The following is a 10,311-nucleotide window of genomic DNA, read 5'->3' on the forward strand; positions in this document are numbered from 1 at the left end:
TCAGGTTTGACTATAGGTTTCTCCACAACGTCCTTTTTAAGAGCATCCACAGTTGTCTTCAGCGCTTCCTCTACAGGTTTGACTATAGGTTTCTCCACTACGTCCTTTTTAAGAGCATCTACAGGTGTCTTCAACGGTTCCTCTTCAGGTTTGAATATAGGTTTCTCCACTACATCCCTTTTAAGAGCATCTACAGGTGTCTTCAACGGTTCCTCTTCAGGTTTGACTATAGGTTTCTCCACTACGTGCTTTTTAAGAGCATCTACAGGTGTCTTCAACGGTTCCTCTATAGGTTTGACTACAGGTTTCTCCACTACATCCTTTCTAAGAGCATCTGAAGGTGTATTCAATGGTTCCTCCATAGATTTGACTATAGGTTTCTCCACTACATCCTTTTTAAGAGCATCTGCAGGTGTCTTCAATGGTTCCTCTACAGGTTTGACAATAGGTTTCTCCACTACATCCTTTTTAAGAGCATCTGCAGGTGTCTTCAACGGTTCCTCTTCAGGTTTGACTACAGGTTTCTCCACTATATCCTTTCTAAGAGCATCTGCAGGTGTCTTCAATGGTTCCTCTACAGGTTTGACTATAGGTTTCTCCACTACGTCCTTTTTAAGGGCATCTACAGGTGTCTTCAACGGTTCCTCTTCAGGTTTGACTATAGGTTTCTCCACAACGTCCTTTTTAAGAGCATCTACAGGTGTCTTCAACGGTTCCTCTATGGGTTTGACTACAGGTTTCTCCACTACATCCTTTCTAAGAGCATCTGAAGGTGTCTTCAATGGTTCCTCCACAGGTTTGACAATAGGTTTCTCCACTACATCCTTTTTAAGAGCATCTGCAGGTGTCTTCAATGGTTCCTCTACAGGTTTGACTATAGGTTTCTCCACTACATCCTTTTTAAGAGCATCTGCAGGTATCTTCAACGGTTCCTCTTCGGGTTTGACTACAGGTTTCTCCACTACATCCTTTCTAAGAGCATCTGCAGGTGTCTTCAATGGTTCCTCTACAGGTTTGACTATAGGTTTCTCCACTACGTCCTTTTTAAGGACATCTACAGGTGTCTTCAACGGTTCCTCTTCAGGTTTGACTATAGGTTTCTCCACAACGTCCTTTTTAAGAGCATCTACAGGGGTCTTCAACGGTTCCTCTTCAGGTTTGACTATAGGTTTCTCCACTACGTCCTTTTTAAGGGCATCCACAGGTGTCTTTAGCAGTTCCTGTACAGGTTTGACTATAGGTTTCTCCACTTCGTCCTTTTTAATAGCATCTACAGGTGTCTTCAACGGTTCCTCTTCAGGTTTGACTATAGGTTTCTCCACTACGTCCTTTTTAAGAGCATCTACAGGTGTCTTCAACGGTTCCTCTTCAGGTTTGACTATAGGTTTCTCCACTACGTCCTTTTTAAGAGCATCTACAGGTGTCTTCAACGGTTCCTCTTCAGGTTTGACTATAGGTTTCTCCACTACATCCTTTTTAAGAGCATCTACAGGTGTCTTCAACGGTTCCTCTTCAGGTTTGACGATAGGTTTCTCCACTACGTCCTTTTTAAGAGCATCTACAGGTGTCTTCAACGATTCCTCTTCAGGTTTGACTATAGGTTTCTCCACTAAATCCTTTTTAAGAGCATCTACAGGTGTCTTCAACGGTTCCTCTATAGGTTTGACAACAGGTTTCTCCACTACATTCTTTCTAAGAGCATCTGCAGGTGTCTTCAATGGTTCCTCTACAGGTTTGACTACAGGTTTCTCCACTACGTCCCTTTTAAGAGGATCTGCAGGTGTCATCAACGGCTCCTCTACAGGTTTGACTACAGGTTTCTCCACTTTGTCCTTTTTAATAGCATCTACAGGTGTCTTCAGCGGTTCCTCTACAGGTTTAACTATGGGTTTCTCCACTACGTCCTTTTTAAGAGCATCTGAGGGTGTCTTCAGCGGTTCCTCTACAGGTTTGACTACAGGTTTCTCCACTACATCCTTTCTAAGAGCATCTGCAGGTGTCTTCAATGGTTCCTCTACTGGTTTGTCAATAGGTTTCTCCACTACGTCCTTTTTAAGAGCATCTGGAGGTGTCTTCAACGGTTCCTCTTCAGGTTTGACTATAGGTTTCTCCAATACATCCTTTTTAAGAGCATCTACAGGTGTCTTCAACGGTTCCTCTATAGGTTTGACTACAGGTTTCTCCACTACATCCTTTCTAAGAGCATCTGAAGGTGTCTTCAATGGTTCCTCTACAGGTTTGACTATAGGTTTCTCCACTACATCCTTTTTAAGAGCATCTGCAGGTATCTTCAATGGTTCCTCTACAGGTTTGACTACAGGTTTCTCCACTACGTCCTTTTTAAGAGAATCTGCAGGTGTCTTCAACGGTTCCTCTTCAGGTTTGACTATAGGTTTCTCCACTGCGCCCTTTTTAAGAGCATCTGCAGGTGTCTTCAACGGTTCTTCTCCAGGTTGGACTATAGGTTTCCTCACTACATCCTTTTTAAGAGCATCTGCAGGTGTCTTCAATGGTTCCTCTACAGGTTTGACTACAGGTTTCTCCACTACGTCCCTTTTAAGAGCATCTGCAGGTGTCTTCAACGGTTCCTCTTCAAGTTTGACTATAGGTTTCTCCACTACGTCCTTTTTAAGAGCATCTGGAGGTGTCTTCAACGGTTCCTCTACAGGTTTGACTACAAGTTTTTCCACTTCGTCCTTTTTAAGACTATCCACAGGTGTCTTCAGCGGTTCCTCTACAGGTTTAACTATAGGTTTCTCCACTATGTCCTTTTTAAGAGCATCTGCAGGTGTCTTCAGCAGTTCCTCTACAGGTTTGACTACAGGTTTCTCCACTTCGTCCTTTTTAAGAGCATCCAGAGTTGTCTTCAGCGCTTCTTCTACAGGTTTAACTATAGGTTTCTCAACTACGTCCTTTTTAAGAGCATCTGCAGGTGTCTTCAGCGGTTCCTCTACAGGTTTGACTATAGGTTTCTCCACTACGTCCTTTTTAAGGGCATCTGCAGGTGTCTTCAACGGTTCCTCTACAGGTTTGACTACAAGTTTTTCCACTTCGTCCTTTTTAAGACTATCCACAAGTGTTTTCAGCGGTTCCTCTACAGGTTTAACTATAGGTTTCTCCACTACGTCCTTTTTAAGAGCATCTGCAGGTGTCTTCAGCAGTTCCTCTACAGGTTTGACTACAGGGTTCTCCACTTCGTCCTTTTTAAGAGCATCCGCAGGTGTCTTCAGCGGTTCCTCTACAGGTTTAACTATAGGTTTCTCCACTAGGTCCTTTTTAAGAGCATCTGCCGGTGTCTTCAGCGGTTCCTCTACAGGTTTGACTACAGGTTTCTCCACTACATCCTTTCTAAGAGCATCTGCAGGTGTCTTCAACGGTTCCTCTACAGGTTTGACTACAAGTTTTTCCACTTCGTCCTTTTTAAGACTATCCACAGGTGTCTTCAGCGGTTCCTCTACAGGTTTAACTATAGGTTTCTCCACTATGTCCTTTTTAAGAGCATCTGCAGGTGTCTTCAGCAGTTCCTCTACAGGTTTGACTACAGGTTTCTCCACTTCGTCCTTTTTAAGAGCATCCAGAGTTGTCTTCAGCGCTTCTTCTACAGGTTTAACTATAGGTTTCTCAACTACGTCCTTTTTAAGAGCATCTGCAGGTGTCTTCAGCGGTTCCTCTACAGGTTTGACTATAGGTTTCTCCACTACGTCCTTTTTAAGGGCATCTGCAGGTGTCTTCAACGGTTCCTCTACAGGTTTGACTACAAGTTTTTCCACTTCGTCCTTTTTAAGACTATCCACAAGTGTTTTCAGCGGTTCCTCTACAGGTTTAACTATAGGTTTCTCCACTACGTCCTTTTTAAGAGCATCTGCAGGTGTCTTCAGCAGTTCCTCTACAGGTTTGACTACAGGGTTCTCCACTTCGTCCTTTTTAAGAGCATCCGCAGGTGTCTTCAGCGGTTCCTCTACAGGTTTAACTATAGGTTTCTCCACTAGGTCCTTTTTAAGAGCATCTGCCGGTGTCTTCAGCGGTTCCTCTACAGGTTTGACTACAGGTTTCTCCACTACATCCTTTCTAAGAGCATCTGCAGGTGTCTTCAATGGTTCCTCTACAGGTTTGACTATAGGTTTCTCCACAACGTCTTTTTTAAGAGCATCTGGAGGTGTCTTCAGCGGTTCCTCTACAGTTTTAACTATAGGTTTCTCCACTACGTCCTTTTTAAGAGCATCGGCAGGTGTCTTCAGCAGTTCCTCTACAGGTTTGACTAAAGGTTTCTCTACTACGTCCTTTTTAAGAGCATCTGCAAGTGTCTTCAGCGGTTCCTCTACAAGTTTGACTATAGGTTTCTCCACTACGTCCTTTTTAAGAGCATCTGCAGGTGTCTTCAGCAGTTCCTCTACAGGTTTGACTAAAGGTTTCTCCACTACGTCCTTTTTAAGAGCATCTGCAAGTGTCTTCAGCGGTTCCTCCACAAGTTTGACCATAGGTTTCTGCCCCACATCCTTTACAGGAGCATCTGCAGGTGTCTTTGGTGGTTCTTTTACAGGGTTATCTGTTACGTCCTCTGCATGTGATCTCTTGGAGTCCTCAAGGACAGCATATGGACTGGAACACATTCAGAATAATTATGAAGCATCTGATTGTTCTTCTACACCTCAGGAAATATTAAATATAGTCTGTTATGAATTAATAAGTGTGAACATCTAAGAATTACTGCTTCAGTTTTTTTAACTTGCAATTGAGGAAATGAAAGGGTAAAAGGCTCTATCCATTACAGAGAGCGCCATCAGACCTTTTGGCTAGATGGGACACTCTCTTGACAGGTGTGTTTTCTGTTGTCCTCACAGGCCTAAGGGAGTGCAGATAGATGGAGTTATTTGGATTGAAACATGTATAAAATGCAGAAACATTGAATACATAAATAACACACAAGAAAAATAAGAACAGCTCTCACTCAAACTTCCTTAAGGCTGACATGACATAAGAGCTTTTAGGGGTTGTGGACGTGTCCAGACTCGAGGAGGCGGTGGCGCCACTCTGTGAACATGGTATGATGGAGGAAGTGACCCGACTGCTCTCAGGTGATGATTCATTCTTAGGCTTTACAAGCTTTGCTGGTTTACTGTTAGAGAGTGAACAGAAAAAAGGATGAGATGAACTGAGAGTGAGAGGGATAGAGACAATGATGTTAACATTGATCCATTTTTCAATGTTCATGGAATCACAGGAAAGACCTTTGACTGGTTGATACTACCACTCTCAGCCAGCAGGTGACAGTGTAAGTGTGCATTTACCATTTTACATCTGACTCAGTGTCCAGAACCTCTTGAGATTTGTGAATCCAACTTCCATCCTTTTTCAAAGGGGTTCGAACTTTTGTCGTCTTGAACACAGCCTGCCTGTTAACATCTACAATCACAGAAAACCTCTGTTAGAGTGTGTTTTGTTCACAAGTACAAGTATTATTGTTTGTGTTTGTTGTGCATGTTTTACCACTGGACATGGTGAGATCCTCTTCCTCAGTCAGGCCTATATTAGAAACACATGAAGTAAAAAATCGGATATTTTACAGCCTCAGTTTCTCTATATCCCATTTTAGTATAATCCATACTAGGTGTAATGTTTGATGTGCTCTTTTTAGTTTTGGTGCCAATTTCTGTAGAAACGCATACACATACAAACAACAAAAATGCTGCACAACCACTTTTTTTGTCTTCGGTGTGTGCAGTATCTCGCATACCATCTACAACAAAAACGCTGGTGCTGGCAATAAAATGTGTTGTGAATATTTTTTGTCTTCATGTACTGTTTGGAATTGCACTTGACATAGTAATTGCATTGTGTTGTGATGTATTAGTTCTTTTAGCACTTAAGTAGTAAAGACATACGTAGCCAACAATAAATGAGCTAGAAGACGTCAAGGACAATTGCAAAGAGGAATTGAGTAAAAGACATCGGCCCAGTCCCAATTCGCATACCATACATCCTGAATAGTATTCGAAAATATAATTAGTACGTCCCAAATCGTAGTACGTTGAAATGAGTGTTCCAAAGATTTCCGGCAACACGCGCTACAGCGACTGGATGGGGTCGCGTCTGGCGACGCAACAAAGTTGAGATCTGTTTAACTTTATGCAAATGAAGAGCGACTTTCGGGAGCGACAACCAATAGGAGTGGAGCGGCAAGAAAACTGATTCACTGTCATTGGATGTCATCCATAAAGGCAACCAGTAGTGGGAACGCCCACTAGCGACCTCATCGCCAGCCACTGGCGACATGCAGCGACAAAGTCGCTTGTAGTGTGAAAGGGGCTTAAAATTGCCCACAACCCATCGTGCGTTGGATGAGGATTCGGTTAGAACTACAAACACAAGTGAAAAGTGTAAAAAAAAAAAACTAGACATGGAGGACGAGTGAAGCCCCGTTCACACCGCCAGCGACTTTGTCGCTATATGTCGCTAGGCTCTTTACTGTGAAGTCGCTTGTGGGCGTTCGTAGTGCTGTCTCTCTAATGTTATTGGTAGACTGCACGTCTGGCCATATCAATACAAAATACCATCACAAGTGATATACACTCACCTAAAGGATTATTAGGAACACCATACTAATACTGTGTTTGACCCCCTTTCGCCTTCAGAACTGCTTTAATTCTACGTGGCATTGATTCAACAAGGTGCTGACAGCATTCTTTAGAAATGTTGGCCCATATTGATAGGATAGCATCTTGCAGTTGATGGAGATTTGTGGGATGCACATCTAGGGCACGAAGCTCCCATTCCACCACATCCCAAAGATGCTCTATTGGGTTGAGATCTGGTGACTGTGGGGGCCATTTTAGTACAGTGAACTCATTGTCATGTTCAAGAAACCAATTTAAAATGATTTGAGCTTTGTGACATGGTGCATTATCCTGCTGGAAGTAGCCATCAGAGGATGGGTACATGGTGGCTATAAAGGGATGGACATGGTCAGAAACAATGCTCAGGTAGGCCGTGGCATTTTAACGATGCCCAATTGGCACTAAGGGGCCTAAAGTGTGCCAAGAAAACATCACCCCAGACCATTACACCACCACCACCACCAGCCTGCACAGTGGTAACAAGGCATGATGGATCCATGTTCTCATTCTGTTTACGCCAAATTCTGACTCTACCATCTGAATGTCTCAAAAGAGAATGGAGACTCATCAGACCAGGCAACATTTTTCCAGTCTTCAACTGTCCAATTTTGGTGAGCTCTTGCAAATTGTAGCCTCTTTTTCCTATTTGTAGTGGAGATGAGTGGTACCCGGTGGGGTCTTCTGCTGTTGTAGCCCATCCGCCTCAAGGTTGTGCGTGTTGTGGCTTCACAAATGCTTTGCTGCATACCTCGGTTGTAACGAGTGGTTATTTCAGTCAAAGTTGCTCTTCTATCAGCTTGAATCAGTCAGCCCATTCTCCTATGACCTCTAGCATCATCAAGGCATTTTCGCCCACAGGACTGCCGCATACTGGATGTTTTTCCCTTTTCACACCATTCTTTGTAAACCCTAGAAATGATTGTGCGTGAAAATCCCAGTAACTGAGCAGATTGTGAAATACTCAGACCGGCCCGTCTGGCACCAACAACCATGCCATGCTCAAAATTGCTTAAATCAACTTTCTTTCCCATTCTGACATTCAGTTTGGAGTTCAGGAGATTGTCTTGACCAGGACCACACCCCTAAATGCATTGAAGCAACTGCCATGTGATTGGTTGATTAGATAATTGCATTAATGAGAAATTGAACAGGTGTTCCTAATAATCCTTTAGGTGAGTTTATACAACTATACAATTTTAATTTGACTAGGAATTAGGCTCAAAAGAAACAGTATATGCTGTTATATGCTGGGAGAGTGTTTTTATATTACCACAGCAGTGTTCAGTAAATTAAATTTTTTTTTTTTTTTTTAAATTACTGAGACCGTCGGTCGTCAAGATGGCGGTGCAAAGCTACAGTGACGTCATGTGAACCGAACGAATTGGTTGTCGCTCGCGAAAATCGCTTCTCATTTGCATAAAGTTGAAATTTCTCAACTTTTGTCACTTGTCTCGTCGCTTGACACGCCCACATTCTGTCGCCAACGGTCAATGTCGCTTGTGTCGCCGGAAGTCGCCAGTGCTCCATTGAAATGAATGGGACCATATCGCTTTGTCGCTGCCGGTGTGAACGGGGCTTGAGTCCGGCGGTTATGTAGAGGTTGATAAAGGGGTTTGAGTAATTAATTATCAGTATCTAACCTGATGAAAATGTATTTACTCAACTTTGTCTACATTGCATCTGCAGCAGCATTGTGAACTTTTGTAAAGATATTAGAATTACCTTTTAAATGCATTATTATATTCAAATTACAAACACATGAGGAGAGTCTTCGCATGAAAGACCCACGACTGGTAGATGAACGTGCTCTCCGAAACGGTAGGAAATCAAATTAGATTGAATGGAAGATTTTAACTGTGACAAGAAGATGATTGACAGGACAGTTTCAGTTACAGTGACAGGATAGGGTGACTAACAGTCCTGTTTTCCCAGGACATGTCCTGTTTTCACGTCTTGTCCTGGCTGTTTTTTATAAAGTGATGAATATGTCCTGGTTTCCAAAAAACTGCTGGGAAAGATCAGCTCTACAGCAAAATATAGATGGGCAAACAAGGAGCATGAGGAAGAAAAACAGGATAAAGAGGAAGAAAACTAAAGATATTTGTTAGTTCGTTTTTGTAAGTTTGTGAGAGCTTTTTTTGTTCTATTTGGATGTATTTCTTTTAGTTATTTATTATTTATATATTTATTTTTCTAATACAGAAGATACATTATTTCTTTCATTATTTTTGAAACCTGTCATAATAAAACATGTTGAGTAACCTTTGAGAAGCCTATTTGAATTTGTGTCTTGTAATATAACAATTTTCTATCCACACAGAGGAGGCATAGCCTACTTTAAATGTATTGAAATTAATAAGGCATTTTTGAGTAAACTTTGAGTATCTTTTGAGTATCTGTTTACGGGCCGAGTGTCCTGGTTTTTGGTAATCAAAATATGGTCACCCTATGACAGGATGCACACGCAACAGATCTGTCCATTAAAGATGACGTGATAATCTGTCCCAAAGCTTGTCTAAACACTCAAAAGTAGGCTATGTACTTTTTCTTCACAAAAAGAGTTACTTACATACTTTTATGTGGTAGTATAAGTAGGCGAATTGGGAGTCTGGGCCCTTGTATGCAGACATCCCAAGTCTCCCGGAATTTCCGGGAGTCTCCCGCATATTTATAGTGGCTCCCTGATGCCCGCAAATTAGTTCAAATCTCCCGGAATCTCGAGCTCGCACACACTGTGCTCCAAACCGTGTGCTCCAAACCGCAAACCAAGCCCTAGCGCGCGCACTGCAGCAAGGGAGAGACTATGGGTGCTTCCCAGTTAGAAATGTTACGTTCCCAGGACGTTCTTAGAACGTCCCCACTGGTGTCAAGGGAGAGACGTTTTTTTTCCTTTTACAAAGAACTGAACTGTACCACAAATGCCTTTGTATTTGTCTTGTACTTTTTGCACTGTATGTCTGTAATGGATCTAAACAATACAATATATATATATATAAAGGTAGGCTTTGTGTAGCGTTGAAAGGCCAAAGTCCTAAATTCTTCAGATGGGTAAAATGGCCGTTTTTAACTTAATTTTTGCAAAGAAATGTAGTGTTTCAAAACTGCATGATGTTTTAGAGCTGCCTTAGCATATTAACATCATGAGCCAAGTATTGTTTAAAACCAATTACCAGTGTGCGCATTAAAATGTAGGCTACCTCAAAAAAGAGGAATTTAATTATTTGTATGTCCAGAGTTCAGATAGCTTTACTGATTAAAAGTCCTTGTAAAGTTTAAAATAAACTTGTCTTCCCCTGTATGAGTGAGCATCATAGATATCAAATAGAGACTAGATGCCCTATTGGCCGCTGGAAACCGAGAAATCCGGCCGCCATCTTGAACCGGTCGTATTCCTAGTTTCGTTGCGTGGCAGCAGATAAGATGCCAGAGCATTGTGGAGCATTTTCCTGTTCTAATCGCCGGACCATCGAATATAGGGCTTTTCACAAGTAAGTCTTAACATTACCGTATTATTGGTTGTATTTTGTGAATAGAATTACCAGATAATCGAGAAGGAGCAAGAATATTTGCTATTACTGTACTGAAATCGTTGTGAAATGCTGCTTACTGCATCAGCCGGTGTTCACCCGGCATGGAGAGGTGGGGTAACTGTTAAAGTAATAATTACAACAGCTTCTAGGTTATCAGATAAGCATTC

Source organism: Siphateles boraxobius, unplaced genomic scaffold (genome assembly GCF_051911475.1).
Source record: "Siphateles boraxobius isolate OS27281-9 unplaced genomic scaffold, OSU_SipBor_1 24, whole genome shotgun sequence".
In the NCBI taxonomy this organism is placed as follows: Eukaryota; Metazoa; Chordata; class Actinopteri; order Cypriniformes; family Leuciscidae; genus Siphateles; species Siphateles boraxobius.